Here is a 20,095-nt window from a genome sequence, read left to right as displayed (position 1 = left end):
AGAGAGCAAGACCTCGTTGTAATGAACGACAAACACACTGCATGTAACATCCTGGTATTGTTTTGCTTGTTATTGATGATAAGAGTTCAACAACTTTCATTTGTTCCATAGATGATCTGGACATAAGGAGAATGGAGCTGTTATATATACAGTGCATTCGGAAAGTATTCAGACCCCTTGATGTTTTCCACATTTTGTTACGTTACAGCCTTATTCTAAAATGGATGAGACCGTTTTTTTCCACTCATCAATCTACACACAATACCCCATAATGACAAAGTAAAAACAGGTTTTTAGAAATGTTACGTTTACATAAATATTCAGACCCTTTACGCAGCAATATTTGGGGAGTTCTCCAATTCTTTTTAGCAGATCTTCTCAAGCTCTGTCAGATTGGATGGGGAGTGTCACTGCACAGCTATTTTCAGGTCTCTCTAGCGATGTTCGATCTGGTTCAATTCCGGGCTCTGGCTGGGCCACCCAAGGACATTCAAATACTTGTCCCGAAGCCACTCCTGCGTTGTCTTGTTGTGTGCTTAGGGTCGTTGTCCTGTTGGAAGGTGAACCTTGGCCCCAGTCTGAGGTCCGGAGCGCTCTGGAGCAGGTTTTCATCAAGGATCTCTCTGTACTTTTAAACCTGTTTTTGTTTTGCCATTATGGGGTATTGTGTGTAGATTGATGAGGAACATGTTTTATTTAATCCGTTTTAGAATAAGGCTGTAACGTAACAAAATGTGGAAAAAGTCAAAGGGTCTGAATACTTTCTGAATGCACTCTAACGTCCCTGGTAAATCAGAATATAGTGTTGTATACAAGACATTTTAGCATTTAGGTGGGTAAGATAAAACAGGAGACCCCTGTTTACACAATAGTTACACCTTACACTTCACACCAGCATTGTCTGCACAACTCTGCCAGGACCTAGGATCAAGCGAGACACTCAAGTTTTTTAGTACTATATCTCTTGACACATTGATGAAAATAATCATGGCCTCTAAATCTTCAAGTTGATTGGATTTAGCTCCAAAAGTGTTTTATACTTGTTTTATACTTACAAAGTTTTAAAATCTTTTAAACAACCTGTGTCTGTTATTTTAGTCAGAGCCCGGACTTGAACCAACTAAACTACTGCAAGAGCTGCTTCCTGTGCTTGGCCCTCCTATGTTGAACATAATAAACGGCTCTCTATCCACCGGATGTGTACCAAACTCACTAAAAGTGGCAGTAATAAAGCCTCTCTTGAAAAAGCCAAACCTTGACCCAGAAAATATGAAAAACTATCGGCCTATATCGTATTTCCCATTCCCAAAAATTGAAAAAGCTGTTGCGCAGCAACTCACTGCCTTCCTGAAGACAAACAATGTATATGAAACGCTTTCTACTTTTAAACAGACAAAACAGAGATGCTTGTTCCAAGAAACAGAGATCTTCTGTTGAATCTGACAATTGATCTTGATGGTTGTACATTCGTCTCAAATAAAACTGTGAAGGACCTCGGTGTTACTCTGGACCCTGATCTCTCTTTTGACGAACATATCAAGACTATTTCAAGGACAGCTTATTTCCATCTACGTAACATTGCAAAGATCAGAAACTTTCTGTCCCAAAATGATGCAGAAAAAATCATACATGCTTTTGTCCCTTCTAGATTAGATTACTGCAATGCTCTACTTTCCGGCTACCCGGATAAAGCACTAAATAAACTTCAGTTAGTGCTAAACACGGCTGCTAGAATCTTGACTAGAACCATAAATGTGATCATATGACTCCAGTGCTAGCCTCTACACTGGCTTCCTGTTAAGGCAAGGGCTGATTTCAAGGTTTTACTGCTAACCTACAAAGCATTACATGGGCTTGCTCCTACCTTTCTTTCCGATTTGATCCTGCCATACATACCTACACGTACGCTACGGTCACAAGACACAAGCTTCCTTACTGTCCCTAGAATTTCTAAGCAAACAGCTGGAGGCAGGGCTTTCTCCTATAGAGCTCAATTTTTATGGAATGGTCTGCCTACCCATGTGAGAGACGCAGACTCGGTCTCAACCTTTAAGTTGTTATTGAAGACTCATCTCTTCAGTAGGTCCTATGATTGAGTGTAGTCTGGCCCAGGGGTGTGATGATGAACGAAAAGGCACTGGAGCAACGAACCCCCCTTGCTGTCTCTGCCTGGCCGGGTCCCCTCTCTCCACTGGGATTCTCTGCCTCTAACCCTATTACAGGGGCTGAGTCACTGACTTACTGGTGCTCTTCCATGCTGTCCCTAGGAGGGGTGCGTCACTTGAGTGGGTTGAGTCACTGCTGTGATCTTCTGGTCCGGGTTGGCGCCCCCCCTTGGGTTGTGACGTGGCGGAGATCTTTGTGGGCCTTACTCGGCCTTGTCTCAGGATGGTAAGTTGGTGGTTGAAGATATCCCTCTAGTGGTGTGGGGGCTATGCTTTGGCAAAGTGGGTGTGGTTATATCCTGCCTGTTTGGCCCTGTCTGGGGGTATCATCAGACGGGGCCACAGTGTCTCCCGACTCCTTCTGTCTCAGGCTCCAGTATTTATGCTGCAGTAGTTTGTGTCGGGGGGCTAGGGTCAGTCTGTTATATCTGGAGTATTTCTCCTGTTTTATCTGGTTTCCTGTGTGAATTTAAGTATGCTCTCTCTAATCCTCTCTCTCTCTCTCGGAGGACCTGAGCCCTAGGTCCATGCCTCAGAACTACCTGGCCTAATGACTACTTGCTGTCCACAATCCACCTGGCTGTGCTGCTGCTCCAGTTTCAACTGTTCTGCCTGCGGCTATAGAACCCTGACCTGTTCATCGGACGTGCTACCTGTCCCAGACCTGCTGTTTTCAACTCTCTAGAGACAGCAGGAGTGGCAGAGATACTCTGAATGATCGGCTATGAAAAGCCAACTGACATTTACTCCTGAGGTGCTGACCTGTTGCACCCTTAACAACCACTGTGATTATTATTATTGGACTCTCCTGGTCATCTATGAACATTTGAACATCTTGGCCATGTTCTGTTAAAATCTCCACCCGGCACAGTCAGAAGAGGACTGGCCAACCCTCATTGCCTGGTTCCTCTCTAGGTTTTTTCTGAGGTTCTGGCCTTTCTAGGGAGTTTTTCCTAGCCACCGGGCTTCTACACCTGCATTGCTTGCTGTTTGGGGTTTTAGGCTGGGTTTCTGTACAGCACTTTGTGACATCAGCTGATGTAAGAAGGGCTTTATAAATACATTTGATTGATTGATTGATTATGAGGTTCCACCAAATGGGTCTCCCCCAAAACGAGCCAGTTAATTTTACAAACGGATCCATAGTTAATTATGTTAAAGCTAGAATCCTTAGCGTCTTCATCAATTTTTGGACTTGAATTAATTATATATATATACCCATGGATGTTTGAGAAATATAACTTATAAATGCATCCTAAACTGTTATACCCAATCAGAACCTAAAATATAAGCTTGTTTTACTCCAATGTTTGTAAACAACATAATTTTAAACAAACAATGTACTGCCTCAAAACATGGCTAAAACTATACATTTCATTTGGATGGTCAGTCCTTGCATCCATAGCTCTATCTATGCAATCGAGAGTGGTTACATTTCTCCTGCACCATCCGGGCGGGGAAGACACTTTGTTATTGTTATCTCTCTCTCTCTCTCTCCCCTTCCCCCTCTCCCTGTGACAGGGAAGTCTACTGCCCTCATTTCCAGTAACACTTGGCATGTTCTTCAACTCAATAAAAACCCTGTTTCTTTGTGTATTTAGAGCTCTACCTTGAAACTGAAGTAAAACAAGAAGTCTGAAAGCGCACACCTTGGTAGTATCTGTGTGACAACGCCTCTCTCACTCAAAATGTTCTTAGGTTGACCGTTTGTTCTCTGGATGAAATCGCACTAGGGCCAAGAGAATGTGTTCAATCTGATTTGCTATGTTTGTTTTTCCTGGGTCTAATTTCCATAAGATTCCTGGAAGACCCGAGCCTGTTGTCTCTCAAAGATCTGAATGGTGTCCAGTCAGGAATTCTCCTTTACATTAGAGGCCTGATTCAGTCACTCTCCTTCCCCTACTTTCTGTGTCTGTGTTAACCTTCCTTTCTGGATATCATACTGAGATGTCCAACATCTTGTGAAAGTAATCCTTTATGAAGTTCATTATATGTGATGGATTTCAACTTCTGGAACGGTACAAGAGATAGCTGGTTGGAATACATCACTGTCAGAGGGTGTAGTCATGCATAACACATATTCCTGCTGATAGATCATATTTCCCACACACTGAGCACACACTGGTTGAATCAACTCTGTTTCCACATCATTTCAATGAAATGATTTTGAACCAATGTGGAATAGACATTGAATCGACATCTGTGCCCAGTGGGTTGGCTTTTATAGACATTTAGAGGCAGTGCTATCTCTGGGTGAATTATAGTTTAGCAAGAATGCTTGGTATTCTGTTTTTCAAACCGTAGTATTAAGGCCCGTGGAAGAAATACTCTCTGCTCTTTCTGAATTACATAACAGGTTCTTATCAAACTGCCCCAATATTTTAAATGCTTGAGTGCTTGTGAGTGAAGGCCTGACCACAAAAGGAAAGCTTTGACCATTTCAGATGCCATGATGTACTAATGATTTGACACAAAGCAGAATGAAAACATCACAGCCCATAACAAAAACATATCCCAGCTGAAGAACTAACGTAAATACCTGTAATATTTGTGTAAAACACTTTTAAGCTCAAATGGAAGGAAAACACATGCTGAATGTGTTTTCATCCAGCACTACCTCCAATTATACTCGTTCGGGACCATGGACAGTTCCTAATCGCATGTCTTATGTTTCAGTAAAACCTCAAATGAAAAACAACATTTCCTGATTAGATTTGCCTTTCGACAAAGAACAGGCATGGAGTTAATGAGATATACTGCTGATTATAGGATCTCTGTAACCTAGCTAAAATCTCTCTCTCCCCCTCTCTCCCACCACTCTTTTTCTCTCTCTCTTTCCCTTTACCTCTCTCTCCCCCATTCTCTCTCTTTCTCTCTCTCTTCCCTCTCTCTCCCCCTCTCTCCCACCGCTCTTTCTCTCTCTCTTTCTCTCTCTCTTCCCTCTCTCTCCCCCATTCTCTCTCTTTCTCTCTCTCTTCCCTCTCTCTCCCCCATTCTCTCTCTTTCTCTCTCTCTTCCCTCTCTCTCCCCCATTCTCTCTCTTTCTCTCTCTCTTCCCTCTCTCTCCCCCGCTCTCTCTCTTTCTCTCTCTCTCCCCTCTCTCTTCCCCGCTCTCTCTCTTTCTCTCTCTCTTCCCTCTCTCTCCCCCTCTCTCCCACCGCTCTTTCTCTCTCTCTTTCCCTTTCCCTCTCTCTCCCCCATTCTCTCTCTTTCTCTCTCTCTTCCCTCTCTCTCCCCCGCTCTCTCACTCTGTCTACATTCATAATGTAGATATGTGTGTCTCTGTTTATTTATTTAGACCACTGTCTAAACTCTAAACTGTTTGGAGGGGAAATATATAGATGGCTAGCCGCGTCTAATTTCTCTGTGATGCTGGGGTTTTGGCAGGGCTGTAGTGGAGCACTCTGGGTTATCAGTGGACCTCATCCTTACACTCGTTTAACCAAGCCCACTCTGGAGAACAGCCAGGATGCTAGGCTGTCAAGCCACTAGATGAGAATGCAAAACCTAAGAAGAGCCCAGCTAAAAGCACACACCTACTGGAAGCTCTCATATAGTGTGAGTCAATCAGTTGAACATATTCTCATTGTCAGTCAGTCACCCAGCCAGACAGTTTATTAGGTACAACCATCTAGTACCGGGTCAGACCCCCTTTGCCACCAGAGCAACCTGAATTCTTCGGGGCATGCTACAAGGTGTCGGAAACATTCCACAGGGATATTGGTCCATGATGACCCGATGGCATCACGCAGTTGCTGCAGATTGGACGGCGGTGCATTCATGCTGCGAACAGCCCGTTCCATCTCATCCCAAACATGCTCTTTTGGGTTGAGGTCTGGGGACTGCGCAGGTCACTCAAGTAAACTGAACTTGCTGTCATGTTCCAGGCAATGTTTTCAACTCTTGAATTCTCCAATGTTTGTGATTACGTGCCCACTGGAGCCGCTTCATCTTGTTTTTAGCTGCTAGGAGTGGGCCCGGTGTGGTCGTCTGCTGCAATAGCCCGTCCGTGACAAGGATCAACAAGTTGCGCATTCTGAGATGCCGTTCTGAACACCACTGTTGTATAGCGTTGTTATTTGTCTGTTCGTGTCCCGCCTGTTAGCTTGCATGATTCTTGCCATTCTCCTTCAACCTTTCTCATCAGAGAGCTGTTTTCGCCCTTAGGACTGCCGCTGACTGGATGTTTCTTGTTTGTTGCATCCTTCTCGGTTATCCCTAGACACTGTAGTGCATGAAAAGCCCAGGAGGGCGGCCGTGCTGTACATAAAAAAAACGGTCTGGGGACTTGTACAGTACAGTCTAGTCACTCAACAAATGAAGGCCTGTCAGTGTCAGATGAGTTATGGGAAGCAGCATGCAGTGGTATGTATGACAGTGTGGATGTGCACACATTGACTCAGAGGAAAGTAAGGTTGGGGAAGGGGTTGATGGAGGGACAGTGAAGACAGGTGATTTGTCAGTATGACTAATCAAAGAATTGCTTCTGTTTCACTGCCGTGTTGCGCCGCTGCCGTCCCACCCTGCAACCAGGCAGTTCGTCACCTGAAGTGCTTGGTTCCTATAGTGGAGCGTTTCAGCTGCATGTGAAGGTATTGATTGCCCCTCGTCCATTACCTGCAGAGGGACGACCATTTCATAGCTTTCCTGGGTGTTGTAATGTTGCTGGGGTCAGTGAATATATTCTTACAGAGTGTGTGTTTGTGTGTGCAGGTACAGTATGTGTGTGTTGAGATCACCTGCTCTCATCGATGTCTGTCTGATGCGATGAACATGGTATCACTACAGTAAAAACAGAATTTGAAATGCATTAGTGTATATTATTACTGCCAGACTCATTAACACTACGTCACTCACAGGAGTCTGCTGAAGGGAGAAACGGAGCAAATGTAATGGCATCAAGCACATGGAAACCATGTTTGATGTATTTGATACCATTCCACTGATTCCGCTCCAGACATTACCACGAGCCTGTCCTCCCCAATGAAGGTGCCACCAACCTCCTGTGACATCACTGTCACTAATGGCACCATGAGTGGAACATATTGGGATCCTTCTATTCATGCTGACTCACCTACAGCTGGAGTGAGTAAGATTTAGAAATCTGTTCATTTCACACAGGAAATAAACTTGAAACTCGACACGTGAAACATTCTGCCATACATCCAGGTAAGCAGTAATGAACAGCCTCTAAAGAAGACAGATAGACCAGCCTCATCGTTAATGTGCCATGGTCCTAGTTGATAGACAGGCAGGTGGTCTGTATTTCACCCAGGGAGAGTTGGATGGATGGTGGGGCTGAGCGGGCCTGGGGGACACCCATTGGTGGGATGGAACTCTCCATAACCTGATGACTGGTGCTCCGCAGGGCCCTTCTTTACTACTCAGCCTCAGCCTAGACATAAAACTGCACCTGCCTTGAAGCACAGCCCACAAATCCTCCTGGGATCGATGGGAGAAGCCCGTCCATGATCCTCTGTCATCAGGGAACCTGATTTAGAAGAGGTAGCCTCCTTGGGGGCCGGAGCCTGTCTTACACAATGTACATGGACCATGGTCCTCTAAGTAGAGAGCTTAGGTCCCATGCAGCCATCAAATCCAGTGAAGGTGAATTCTGGAAATCCGCTGGATTTAAACATGTAACTAATTGTAAAATATTGTATGGCTGCATATATTGTATGTATTTTTTCTCTAGCAAATTAGGGTCTTTGCATTATACTGGTAAAGGGAAAAAAGAGTAGAGGAAGCTTTAACTCTTACAGGTGGAATGGAGCAAAGTGGCCCAGCGGTCTCTCATGCCTCACTCTCACGTACATAGGCCACATCAGGCTGACAGGCCAAGGAGAGAGATTCATTAAGAATCATTAAACTCATTTGGGATAGCCTAATGACGGTTCCTCATTCAGCACATGCATTTCAAGGACATTGACTTTGTCAATGAGAAAATGTTCATTATCAATGCAGTCATGCATAAGAAGGACATTGAACACTAATCACTTATGCAGCATTATTTTAATTCAAGGAATGTTTCATTAATAGATCAAATTGTATTATATGTGGGATAGCCTATTTCCCTTCATTTTCTCTCCAGACGATCTCATTGTTTTCTAAAGTTTGTTTATGCTGCTAGTCATGCTAAAACCTTCTGCTTTGTATCACAAAACAACAAACGCCAGAGTCTGGTTGTCATACAATTTTTTTAGAAATGTTTAGCATTGTCTTCCTTTTGTTGAAACGTCAAACTGTTTTAGGCCTACTCAACTTTAAACGCTGTTCCTTGCCAAGCGCTAGTCTGGGTGCCAGTCTTTTTAGCTACCATTCCACTACTTCTACTACAGAGTTGGCCGTAAGGAATGTTAGCTAAAAAGACTGGTACCCAGGCTAGCGAAGCGACGATCCATTTATCGTTTATCCATAGTTTGCGTTCCTTTTTGTTGGTTTCCCTCGTTTAGGGGTGTTTTCAGATTCTCTTGGAAATGCTCATGATTATGCATATGTCTGTTTTAATAAATGTGTATGTTAAAAATGTAAATATACTGGCCATTGTTGTATGAATTGAGCAATAGTACTATATCACTGTTTATGCAAATTGTAGTTGAGGTGTTAATGCAGCCAGGTCACCACCAGATCTAATGCAGTATTCAACATTCGTCCAGGTCCCCAGGACGTTGGGAGATACCTTCAATAACAGCCACTAGGGGCAACTGTGAACGCTATTCCCATCAAGTAGGCTCGCAGCTTGCTGGGGCGTTGTGGACGGGGATGGCGGATGGGCGTAAGCCGCGACCCGGCTCCGAGGATCAGGGGTTCAACCCTGAGAGTGACTGTGTGTATGTTTATGCTTGTACATGCGTGTATGTGTGTGATTAATCACCCGTTCTGAATGGGACGGAGGCAGATAGAGCTCTTCATTGCTTAACCTCAGCTGTCTGAGGACAAAGACATTGCTTTGACAATAGAAGAAATCACAGGCTATTGGCCTACCCATAATATCACAAGGTTTGCAGTTCTTTAACTTAGTTTATTTAGACAGTGTATGAAGATGAAGTTGACAGAGAAATCAGGAGGAAGGCCTTCACAGGGCATGTTGCTAATTAGTTCAAAACACTGTGTGAATCTAAAAAAAAGGTCTAAATTAAGTTTGAGCCTGGGGCCAGAGTGGGGTCACACTTTACCCCCTCCCTAACAAACACAGATGATTAAACTAATTGTATTCTAAACTTATGATGATGATGATTAGTTGATTATTGGTGTGTTAGCTGGGGCTTGGACAAAAGTGTGACACCAATCAGGCCCACAAGGACTGGAGTTTCCCATCACTGGTCTAAATCATCGGGATGTAGGACACGGCACATTATCAGGGTTGGATAATGGCATAGCTGGAAACATCTGGGATGCTTGGGTGAAACAACATTCGCTAATTTGGTCCATGCTGTATATGTGTGACTGGTGTGGTTGTTGCCCTAATCGAACCCAGGCAGCTCCTTTCTGGGGCTCGTAGTGCATGGGGGTCGGGCTGTGCATATCTAATAAATGCCTATCAATGCTGGACATGGAAATTACCTTCCAAGGTCCTGATCCACTGGTCTGGAGAGTGAAGGGGTAACCCTGGGGCCATGGGATCCCAGTGGAATCATCTGTCTGGGGGGAACAGGACTGATACCAAACAGAGATTAGATACATCTGGAGGAAAACATATGCTATCACTCATACACTCCAGGAATGGATGTATACTATTACTGAGGTGTTAGCAGGTGGTCTGGTGAACCAACGTTGCCTGAAGAAATGATAAGCACCGCTGCACATTATCTACTACCACAGAGCTACATTTCATCACTGACAACACAACCTAGAGGAATAGGAGTCATTAAAATGTGGGATGAATCTGGCCTCCACAGTGTGTTTGGGTGAACCTTGACATAAAGCTTTAAAAGACAAAACCAAGGCTTGGCAGATCGATAGTGTGCTTGGCAAAGGAATATTGCTTTACGAAGATCAAGATTGGGTTTTACGAAGTGCTGCTAACCCTTAATTGGTTTTTGGTTGTATTTGCACTTTCTCACCCACCATTATTCATGTTCCTGTGATGGAGAGAGAACAAAGAGTTGTGTAGAACAGTATGGGACAACTGCAACTGGAGTCAGCTCTGAATCCATTTCATGGGGATCTATGAAAATAACTGTAAAAATACATTTCAATGATCAAGATTTTTTTCATTTTTATCATGTTTCAGGACAGACCAAGATACAGACAGAGTCAAAGTAACAAAAGTTTATTACTCGAACAGGGGGCAGGAAAAGCGACAGGTCAAGGGCAGGCAGAGATCGGTAATCCATTGTGAATTGACAAGGTACAGAACCAGGGCAGGTAGAATGGTCAAAACCAGGAAAACTAGAAAACAGAAACTAGAAACAGACAGGAACAGGGGGGAAAACACTGGTAGGCTTGACAAACAAAACAAACTGCAACAGACAAACAAAGAACACAGGTATAAACACACTGGGGATAATGGGGAAGATGGGTGACACCTGTAAGGGAGTGCAGACAAGCACAAGACAGGTGAAATAGCTCAGGTTGTGACAACTTTACTGAAGTACATATGCAGAATAATAGATGCTGTCCTATAATTTTCTATAGTGCATTTTAGTGACTGCACTCAACTTCTAGGTAGCACTACACCAGTTGAGAGAACACAGGTACTTACGATGAAGTTGGGTGAACTGGTCAAAGTCATTATCACAGTGTTATGTTACAAACAGATGGGTCTGGGTATTTCTATATCCCCATAGGAACTCTGGACCACTGGACCAAGAATCTGGAGTAACACAAACCTTAATTGAACTGAAACACAGATTGTAATATTCCCCCATGACTGACCCACAGCAGCTGTCAATGATGCAACAGTATCTTTTTATCCTCTTGTTTACTTTTAACAAGGGAGTGTGGTTAGTAGGAGTCTATCCCTGACATCATCTGGACAGTGTTTCATCATCTTCGTGATTCAATTTGGTGTCCATGTTACCCTTCCCCAGGGAGGAGTGATTGGAGAGGTGAGGCCCTTTGTTAGCCACAGTGAGGGGAAGACCGCAGGCAAAACCTTCTTTAGGGATCTCATCAGTACAGACGGGGTTGGCTACACTATGTGAGTGATAGCTGTGGATCTGGACTGACCACTAATGATGTATGCCAGAAAGAATCAACTAACTATACAAAGCACGTCATGGGGTTTGGTTTTCCCCTAAAAAACCACAGTCACCAACAACAACAAACGCAACGAGTTTCTCCTTCCATGTCCTGTGAGTCATTATCCCGGGGTTTATGCTAATGTTGGCTGTTTACTCTCAAGTGCAGGTGGAAGTCATTCTCTCTATATTTAATTGCATATGGTACATGCCCTTGTACCTAAATGTATTGCTTTGAATCACTTCCCCGTTTAATTCAGCTCACGGCTGATTCAGTTCTTCTTTTTTATTGCATTTAGCGTCCATTTATTCTTCCAATATGGAGACATTTCCCTCAATGAATACTAATTCTGCCAGCCTCGATTCATTATAGGTTGGAGACATTCCCTCCATAAAATCAGTTTTTAATGTTCTCTCTCCCTCCCACGATTCCTTGAAAGTTCTAATATTTTATCCTGTGCTTATTGATCTGTCTGTGACATGGAATACAAACAGGCCAGTGTTGGCTCTTGACCAGAGAGATGGGCCAGGGCTTCAGCAGCAGTCTCCTTGGCTTGGGTCATGATGTGTTGGATGCCTGTCATCTCCTAACCTGCTAGGTCATCCTGCCAATCAAGAGGTGAATTACCTGCTGGTTTGCTGATGTGGAGGACATCCAAGTCTTTGTGGTAGTCTAATGTAAATAACAAGGGTCCGTTTGGAAGCAATGGAGCCATTTGGCAAGATATTACTCAAAATAATAATGTTATGAAATACCTGATGGCTTGACTATGTTTTTATCCATGTTGTGTTTACCCAACTAAAGACAAACGTTTCCATTAACAAAAATGCCGCAATGAGAAGGTACTGTAAGGTAACAATGAATAACTTGGGTCTTAGGATGAACCAAATTGACTGAGGCATTCAATCATAACAAAAGAAGCAAAGTACATCATTGGGTCTTAGGATGAACCACATTGACTGAGGCATTCAATCATACCAAAAGAAGCAAAGTACAAGAGTACAAAAGAACCATACAGTAATCAATACATATCAGAGCACATGCTGTATGGATTCTATGCAATGAGAGAACAGTGAGAGACCATAACCTAGGAAGTCGGGGCACCACGGGAAAAATGAGTTTATAGAGTCTCTATTTCCCGAATCGACTCTTCAGATATGTTCATATCTTATCAAAATAGTTGGTTATTCATAAATTATTATTACCTCATCAGTTCTCATTACTGAACATTTCAAAACCCTTGGATATCTGCACGAACCCTAGCCTAAATGTGAATCAGCGATATGCAAATTGGCTTAATTATTTACTAACCACCTAAATAATCACAAAAATACATAACAAACAAACAAACAGTAGATATTTGGGCTACTACATGATACAAAAAAAGAGTCCCTGGCGGACGAAGCCGACAAAGGAAAGGGGTGGGGACTGAGAAAGAGCAGGAAAGACTAAAAGGATTCACGACACACAGGTGATAATTATATTCACTGAAATGCTCATCCTTATTCGAGAATAATTGCAATGTATATATTTATGTCCGTATGTCGTTGTCTTCTCTGTTGGAATCGCCTGTCCGTCTGCTGGAGGGTCAGTTCATCAGAGAGTCTCTGGTTCCCCAGAAGTCACAATGTCCTTCATGGTTGTAGCTTTCTCTGTGGATCTGGATAGTGTCTGTTGTAATGGATACGTCAGACCTACAGATGGTCGTTGCATAGAATAGATGCTTCCGCGGTTGTCGATATTCTCGCACTCGACTTGCGTAATTTCTAGCTGCCGACTATGTCTAGGATTTGCTCTTATTCTGTAGTGATCGATAATCTCAGAGTTTAAACATTTACAGCCATGTAGCCAAAACTACAGCTGTATGGTCTCCGTGGCCTATAGAGTTGTAGTTCTTAACCATTTCAACATGTAGCGTCAGCTCCATATTTTTTGGTATAAGGATTTATAGAATTGTAACCATTACAAACGTGGGGACCCCGTCCCGGCATTCTCTGTGGAAAAAGGGGCGGTTCTATGATGCCTAATGTGATGTCTGGGTTGTGGCCACTGAATAGTCAAACTTTATATGAAAATCCATATTCTCATTTAGAAGGTTAACATCACATTACATCTTTTCACAAATAGTTTCATGTTTAATCACATACGTTTCACAATACTTGTAAACCTGGCAGCTGGGAAATACAGATATGTGTGTTTCCTGTCCTTCATGAGATCACCAATTGAAACACACTTAACATGACTGTCCCTTAAGTGTCCACAGACCATTCCCACATTCTCAAAAATATAAATATTGTTCAATTATTCAAACTTTTGATGTCCAAGGGTCTCTCTGTGTTCCACAGTTTACACTCCATTCTCGAACACTACAGAACATAGGGGCAGCGTATTTTATGACCGACTTCCCACTCTCCCCCTGAGAGAGAGCACGCTGTAGAGCGGACCCACTGTAACCTGATCCTTCAGATTGTAACAGGAGAATTATGACAGTCCACCTCTGGTGGATTCGACCAGGAAGGATTCGACCTGGAAGGATTCTGCAAGTTACAAACCAACATAAAAAGAACTACGATGTGATGTCCTGGTTGTGGGTCATCGTTGCAGTCCCCCTCTGGTGGTTGACCTTGGCAGGCTTTCTGAAAGCGGCGCAGTCCACCACAAGAATGGGCAGTGGATGTCCGGTGGGTGTCGTCTGGTCGACCAGACTGGAAGATCTGGGCAGTAATTTAGGCAGATGTTAACAATGCACTTCCTAAGTGTCAAAGGAACTGAAACGAAAAGGAATGAAAGCATAAACAAAAGATATACAAAAAAATAGTTATCACACCTAAATCATCTAATTGGGCCGTATTCTATATACATACAAGTTCCGGGCAAAATTACCCTATCATGGCATTGTCTAAAGTCATATCTAGGGCGTTCCTAATTTGAGGTGTGTTGCTTAGGTCACTATCCTAAGTTGATAACTACATGATAAGTCTACAGCTGTAAGGCACCAGCTTCGGGCAGTCTACAGAAATCCTTCTGTTCACCTGATTTAGAATTCCTCACAATCAAATGTCGACCGCAATATCTACCAAGAGAATTCTCTTCGATTATAATCACAGCCGTATATATTCCCCCCCAAGCAGACACATCGATGTCTCTGAACGAACTTTATTTGACTCTTTGCAAACTGGAATCCATTTATCCGGAGGCTGCATTCATTATAGCTGGGGATTTTAACAAGGCTAATCTGAAAACAAGACTCCCTAAATTTTATCAGCATATCGATTGCGCAACCAGGGCTGGAAAAACCTTGGATCATTGTTACTCTAACTTCCGCGACGCATATAAGGCCCTGCCCCGCCCTCCTTTCGGAAAAGCTGACTACGACTCCATTTTGTTGATCCCTGCCTACTGACAGAAACTAAAACAAGAAGCTCCCACGCTGCGGTCTGTCCAACGCTGGTCCGACCAAGCTGATTCCACACTTCAAGACTGCTTCCATCACGTGGACTGGGATATGTTTCGTATTGCGTCAGATAACAACATTGACGAATACGCTGATTCGGTGTGCGAGTTCATTAGAACGTGCTTTGAAGATGTCGTTCCCATAGCAACGATTAAAACATTCCCTAACCAGAAACCGTGGATTGATGGCAGCATTCGCGTGAAACTGAAAGCGCGAACCACTGCTTTTAATCAGGGCAAGGTGACTGGTAACATGACCGAATACAAACAGTGCAGCTATTCCCTCCGCAAGGCTATCAAACAAGCTAAGCGTCAGTATAGAGACAAAGTAGAATCTCAATTCAACGGCTCAGACACAAGAGGTATGTGGCAGGGTCTACAGTCAATCACGGACTACAAGAATAAAACCAGCCCAGTCACGGACCAGGATGTCTTGCTCCCAGGCAGACTAAATAACTTTTTTGCCCGCTTTGAGGACAATACAGTGCCACTGACACGGCCTGCAACGAAAACATGCGGACTCTCCTTCACTGCAGCCGAGGTGAGGAAAACATTTAAACGTGTTAACCCTCGCAAGGCTGCAGGCCCAGACGGCATCCCCAGCCGTGCCCTCAGAGCATGCAAAGACCAGCTGGCCGGTGTGTTTACGGACATATTCAATCAATCCTTATCCCAGTCTGTTGTTCCCACATGCTTCAAGAGGGCCACCATTGTTCCTGTTCCCAAGAAAGCTAAGGTAACTGAGCTAAACGACTACCGCTCCGTAGCACTCACTTCCGTCATCATGAAGTGCTTTGAGAGACTAGTCAAGGACCATATCACCTCCACCCTACCTGACACCCTAGACCCACTCCAATTTGCTTACTGCCCAAATAGGTCCACAGGCGATGCAATCTCAACCACACTGCACACTGCCCTAACCCATCTGGAGAAGATGAATACCTATCTCCACGACATCTCCACCCTGCTGATCCTCAACACTGGGGCCCCACAAGGGTGCATTCTGAGCCCTCTCCTGTACTCCCTGTTCACCCACGACTGTGTGGCCACGCACGCCTCCAACTCAATCATCAAGTTTGTGGACGACACAACAGTGGTAGGCTTGATTACCAACAACGACAAGACGGCCTACAGGGAGGAGGTGAGGGTCCTCGGAGTGTGGTGTCAGGAAAATAACCTCACACTCAACGTCAACAAAACTAAAGAGATGATTGTGGACTTCAGGAAACAGCAGAGGGTATACCCCCCTATCCACATCGATGGAACAGTAGTGGAGAGGGTAGTAAGTTTTAAGTTCCTCGGCGTACACATCACAGAAAAACTGAATTGGTCCACCCACACAGACAGCATCGGGAAGAAGGCACAGCAGCGCCTCTTCAACCTCAGGAGGCTGAATAATTTTGGCTTGTCACCAAAAGCACTCACAAACTTCTACAGATGCACAATCGAGAGCATCCTGTCGGGCTGTATCACCACCTGGTACGGCAACTGCTCCGCCCACAACCGTAAGGCTCTCCAGAGGGTAGTGAGGTCTGCACAACGCATCACCAGGGGCAAACTACCTGCCCTCCAGGACACCTACACCACCCGATGTCACAGGAAGGCCATAAAGATCATCAAGGACAACAACCATCCGAGCCACTGCCTGTTCACCCCACTATCATCCAGAAGGCGAGGTCAGTACAGGTGCATTAAAAAGCTGGGACTGAGAGACTGAAAAACAGCTTCTATCTCAAGGCCATCAGACTGTTAAACAGCCACCACATTGAGTGGCTGCTGCCAACACACTGACTCAACTCCAGCCACTTTAATAATGGGAATTGATGGGAAATTATGTAAAATATATCACTATCCACTTTAAACAATGCTACCTAATATAATGTTTACATACCCTACATTATTCATCTCATATGTATACGTATATACTGTACTCCATATCATCTACTGCATCTTTATGTAATACATGTATCACTAGCCACTTTAACTATGCCACTTTGTTTACATACTCATCTCATATGTATATACTGTACTCAATACCATCTACTTGTTTCTTGCCTATGCCGCTCTGTACCATCACTCATTCATATATCATTCTGTACATATTCTTTATCCCCTTACACTTGTGCCTATAAGGTAGTAGTTGTCAGGGTTTTCCTGTGGTGAAGTAGAGGAGGACCAAAACGCAGCGTGGTTATATTGACTCATGTTTAATAAAAAGAGATAAACATGAACACTACAAAACAATAAACGTGGAAAACCAAAAACAGCCCTATCTGGTGCAAAACACAGAGACAGGAACAATCACCCACAAACACACAGTGAAACACAGGCTACCTAAGTATGATTCTCAATCAGAGACAACTAATGACACCTGCCTCTGATTGAGAACCATACTAGGCTGAAACATAGAAATACCCCAAAACATAGAAAAACAAACATAGACTGCCCACCCAACTCACGCCCTGACCATACTAAATAATGACAAAACAAAGGAAATAAAGGTCAGAACGTGACAGTAGTTTTGGAATTGTTAGCTAGATTACTTGTTGGTTATTACTGCATTGTCGGAACTAGAAGCACAAGCATTTCACTACACTAGCATTAACATCTGCTATCCATGTGTATGTGACAAATACAATTTGATTTGATTTGATATCTTACGGCAAAAAAAAGCTTCTGGATTTCAGGACAGCGATCACTCACCTCGGATTAGACAAATATTTTTTCTTCAACAAACAAGAGGCATAAGACATCCTCCAAACACCTGGCAGGGCCTACATCTACGTTATTTGCAAGAGGAAGCGACACAGGTACAGAGGACAAAGAGCCGGATGCCTGGTCAGGACCCGGCGAAGGTGACTTGGAAAGCTGCCGTTACAGTCAAAACTACTCGCCAACGTGCATTCATTGGATAATAAACTAGACGAGGTACAATCACGAATATTCTACCAATGGGACATCAAAAACTGTAATATCTTATGTTTCACGGAATCGTGGATGAATGACGACATGGATATTCAGCTAGCGGGATACACGCTGCACCGGCAAGATAGAACAGCAGCGTATATTGTGATAAATTGCAGGCCACACTACTTAACTAGAGAGTTTTCAGCTATACTTTTCGTGGCTGTTTGTTTACCCACACAGACAGATGCTGGCACGAAGACCGCACTCGGTCAGCTGTATAAGGAAATAAGCAAACAGGAAACCACTCACCCAGAGACGGCACTCCTAGTGGCCGGGGAATTTAATGCAGCGAAACTTAAATCATTTCTACCAAATTTCCATCAACCTGTTAAATGTCCAACCAGAGGGAAAAAAATTCTAGATCACCTGTATTCCAAACACAGAGACGCGTACAAAGCTCTCCCTCGTCCTCCATTTGGTAAATCCGACCACAACTCTATCCTCCTGATTCCTGCTTACAAGCGAAAATTAAAGCAGGAAGCACCAGTGACTCAGTCTATAAAACAGTGGTCAGATAAAGCAAATACTAATCTACAGGACTGTTTTGCTATCACAGACTGGAATACGTTCCGGGATTCTTCCAATGGCATTGAGGAGAACACCACATCAGTCACTGGCTTTATCAATAAGTGCATCAAGGACATCGTCTTCACAGTGACTGTACGTACATACCCCAACCAGAAGCCATGGACTACATGGACTACAGGCAACAAAAGGGTAGAGATGCCGCTTTCAAGGTATGGGACTCTAACCCGGAAGCTTACAAGAAATCCTGCTATTCCCTGCGATGAACCATCAAACAGGCAAAGCGTCAATACAGGGCTAAGATGGAATCATACTATGCCAGCTCAGACACTCGTCTAATGCGGCAGGGCTTGCAAACTATTACAGACTACAAAGGGAAGCACAGCCGCGAGTTGCCCAGTGACACGAGCCTACCAGACGAGCTATATCACTTCTATGCTCGCTTCAAGGCAAGCAACACTAGGGCATGCATGAGAGCATCAGCTGTTCCAGGCGACTGTGTTCTCCGTAGCCAACGTGAGTAAGACCTTTAAACAGGTCAACATACAGAAGGCTGCGGGGCCAGACAGATTACCAGGACGTGTGCTCCGGGCATGTGTTGACCAACTGGCAGGTGTCTTCACTGACATTTTCAACATGTCCCTGATTAAGTCTGTAATACCAACATGTTTCAAGCAGACCACCATAGTCCCTGTGCCCAAGAACACAAAGGCAATCTGCCTAAATGACAAGAGACCCATAGCACTCACGTCTGTAGCCATGAAGTGCTTTGAAAGATTGGTCATGGCTCACATCAACACCATTATCCCAGAAACCCTAGACCCAGTCCAATTTGCATACCGACCAAACAGATCCACAGATGATGCAATCTCTATTGCACTCCACACTGCCCTTTCCCACCTGGACAAAAGGAACACTTACGTGAGAATGCTATTCATTAACTACAGCTCAGCGTTCAACACCATAGTATCCTCAAAGCTCATCATTAAGCTAAGGATCCTGGGACTAAACACCTCCCTCTGCAACTGGATCCTGGACTTCCTGACGGGCCGCCCCCACGTGGTGAGGGTAGGTAGCAACACATCTGCCACGCTGATCCTGAACACTGGAGCTCCCCAGGGGTGCGTGCTCAGTCCCCTCCTGTACTCCCTGTTCACCCACGACTGCATGGCCAGGCACGACTCCAGCACCATCATTAAGTTTGCAGACAAATCAAATCAAAATCAAATCAAATTTATTTATATAGCCCTTCGTACATCAGCTGATATCTCAAAGTGCTGTACAGAAACCCAGCCTAAAACCCCAAACAGCAATCAATGCAGGTGTAGAAGCACGGTGGCTAGGAAAAACTCCCTAGAAAGGCCAAAACCTAGGAAGAAACCTAGAGAGGAACCAGGCTATGTGGGGTGGCCAGTCCTCTTCTGGCTGTGCCGGGTGGAGATTATAACAGAACATGGCCAAGATGTTCAAATGTTCATAAATGACCAGCATGGTCGAATAATAGTAAGGCAGTACAGTTGAAACTGGAGCAGCAGCATGGCCAGGTGGACTGGGGACAGCAAGGTGTCATCATGTCAGGTAGTCCTGGGGCATGGTCCTAGGGCTCAGGTCAGTTGAAACTGGAGCAGCAGCATGGCCAGGTGGACTGGGGACAGCAAGGAGTCATCATGTCAGGTAGTCCTGGGGCATGGTCCTAGGGCTCAGGTCCTCCGAGAGAGAGAAAGAAAGAAGAGAATTAGAGAACGCACACTTAGATTCACACAGGACACCGAATAGGACAGGAGAAGTACTCCAGATATAAC

The sequence above is a fragment of the Oncorhynchus keta genome, chromosome 14 (genome assembly GCF_023373465.1).
Source record: "Oncorhynchus keta strain PuntledgeMale-10-30-2019 chromosome 14, Oket_V2, whole genome shotgun sequence".
Classification (NCBI taxonomy): domain Eukaryota; kingdom Metazoa; phylum Chordata; class Actinopteri; order Salmoniformes; family Salmonidae; genus Oncorhynchus; species Oncorhynchus keta.
The sequence above is the reverse complement of the archived record's forward strand: the minus strand, read 5'-3'. Positions refer to the sequence as shown.